Genomic DNA, 2266 nt, shown 5'->3' on the forward strand with positions numbered 1-2266 from the left:
CCCTGGACAGTTTTACCAAGTAAATTGTAGCAGTATTTTTGTGCATGAATTACGTAACCTTGTGGTTTCATTTGTCTGTCGGCTCAAAATTCTGGCAAATCCATTCAAAACATTCCACTGAACGTATGAGCTAGAAGGTTTTCATAAACGTTTTCTCTCTATATGTTATCGTGTCGCTCTCCTCATTTCCCCTTATCAAACAAGTTATCAGTATGCTTGTTAAGAAGATCCATTTTTATCCATCAAAAATTAGATTATCCACAAAATCTAATTTTATACAATCGACGCTTGTCCGCCCTCGAAAAGAATGGTTCGTCCCAACCGTTGAATTAAAACTTTTAAAGACCTATAACACCACGCATCAAATCTCAGTCAGCCGGGTACAACCAACAAGCCGGTGCTGAAAACTAGACCTGAGTCCAGCGTTTTCAGATAGTAGTTGTCGGTGCCTCATACATAGTTTCTAGAGTCCTACGTACCGTGGACTCCGTGAGTACAAAAAGTGTTTTACTTCATTACCTATTGTTCCTATTGTAATGTTATTGTTATTTCCTGATGTTTCAGTTAAAATCAGATTTTTAAATCGCACAGGGAACAAGTTGGAGAGAAAATATTTGACCAGTACTTGTATATTGGTGCTAGATTTTATACCGTTTACCGCTTTCTTTTTCCAAGTATACATGTACATGATTGTGCGTTGGATAGTTTTTTTTTCTACAATTGCATTTCTCCAGGGGTAATAAACAACCGACTCTAATAATTGAATGGATAATCACCCAAACCCGATGTCCGAGGGAAAATCCCTAGACCCAACTCCGGTGTCCGAGGGAAAATCCCTAGACCCAACTCCGGTGTCCGAGGGAAAATCCCTGGACCCAAACCCGATATCCGAGGGAAAATCCCTAGACCCAACTCCGGTGTCCGAGGGAAAATCGCTGGAACCAACTCCGGTGTCCGAGGGAAAAGCCCTGGACCCAACTCCGATGTCCGAGGGAAAATCGCTGGAACCAACTCCGGTGTCCGAGGGAAAATCGCTGGAACCAACTCCGGTGTCCGAGGGAAAAGCCCTGGACCCAACTCCGATGTCCGAGGGAAAATCCCTGGACCCAACTCCGGTGTCCGAGGGAAAAGCCCTGGACCCAACTCCGGTGTCCGAGGGAAAATCCCAAGGCCCAACTCCAGTGTCCGAGGGAAAATCCCTGGACCCGAATCCGATGTACATGATAAACGACCTGGATCCTGAATTTCGTAATCCCATATACACCCAATACAATGAAACCTGCAATTCAATGCCAACCGTCCTATCTGAATCAGTCTCCGGGTCCGCTATCCAAGAGAATGGCGACCCCTGCACCGAATCATGCGCTGGTATTGACAGCAGGGACGTTGAACATGGTAGCAACGAGATACGTGGCAACGAACCAAGCAATGACATTGCCTCTGATGATGGCAACTTTCAACCATACGCTGTAGCATTAGGCCAAGATGAGTTGTGGTCTTGCGAGACTGGTCCTAAAGAGACACAAACGAAAGATGCCCCTGAGAACATAAAAGATGCACCAAACGTAACCAGTGGTAGCGATACCACCCATACGTTAGCAGGATGTGGGCCATCAAATAGTGCCGATGTTTCAATTTCTATCGAAGATGACAGCAACATACAAAACATCGGAGATCCATCCATTGCACATCCCAAAATCTCGCCCAACGACCTCACCCCCAATTTGATGTACGTGCCAAATGCCCCAGCTCTTCCACAACGACCCTACGGTAAGATACAAATATCAAATTATGTATACTTCAAATTAATTTTCTTCTTGTCCAGAGTACTAGTCAATGACATTGTAATGTATTCTGAATATATTCTGCATCTTATTTAGGATGATAATCAATACAGATATTGATATGAATCTTTATTGCATGTTCTTGCCCAGATGGGCTAAATGCACAAGAGGATATCCAGTATGTAAAACATGAGTATTTCATACTGGTACACTATATTCTAATGCAAAGTGCTAGGAATCTATACATTACAATAAGACTATAAACTACCTATCATCTGATATTAAGAAAACAGGTTTCTCTGATCCACCACTTGTATTTTCAACAAATAAATTTAATGAGCTGAATTCGTATAGATACATTAACTTGTTAGCCAGCCTAAATTCTTTTCCGTCATCGTAATACCATGTAGAGCTCTCAACACGGCAAACCTCCCCCGGGAAAATTTCGAAATCTTGACCCTCTAAAATGCTATTTCCTGCAT

This window comes from Branchiostoma belcheri, unplaced genomic scaffold, assembly GCF_001625305.1.
Source record: "Branchiostoma belcheri isolate BF01 breed outbred unplaced genomic scaffold, Haploidv18h27 scaffold59, whole genome shotgun sequence".
Taxonomy (NCBI): domain Eukaryota; kingdom Metazoa; phylum Chordata; class Leptocardii; order Amphioxiformes; family Branchiostomatidae; genus Branchiostoma; species Branchiostoma belcheri.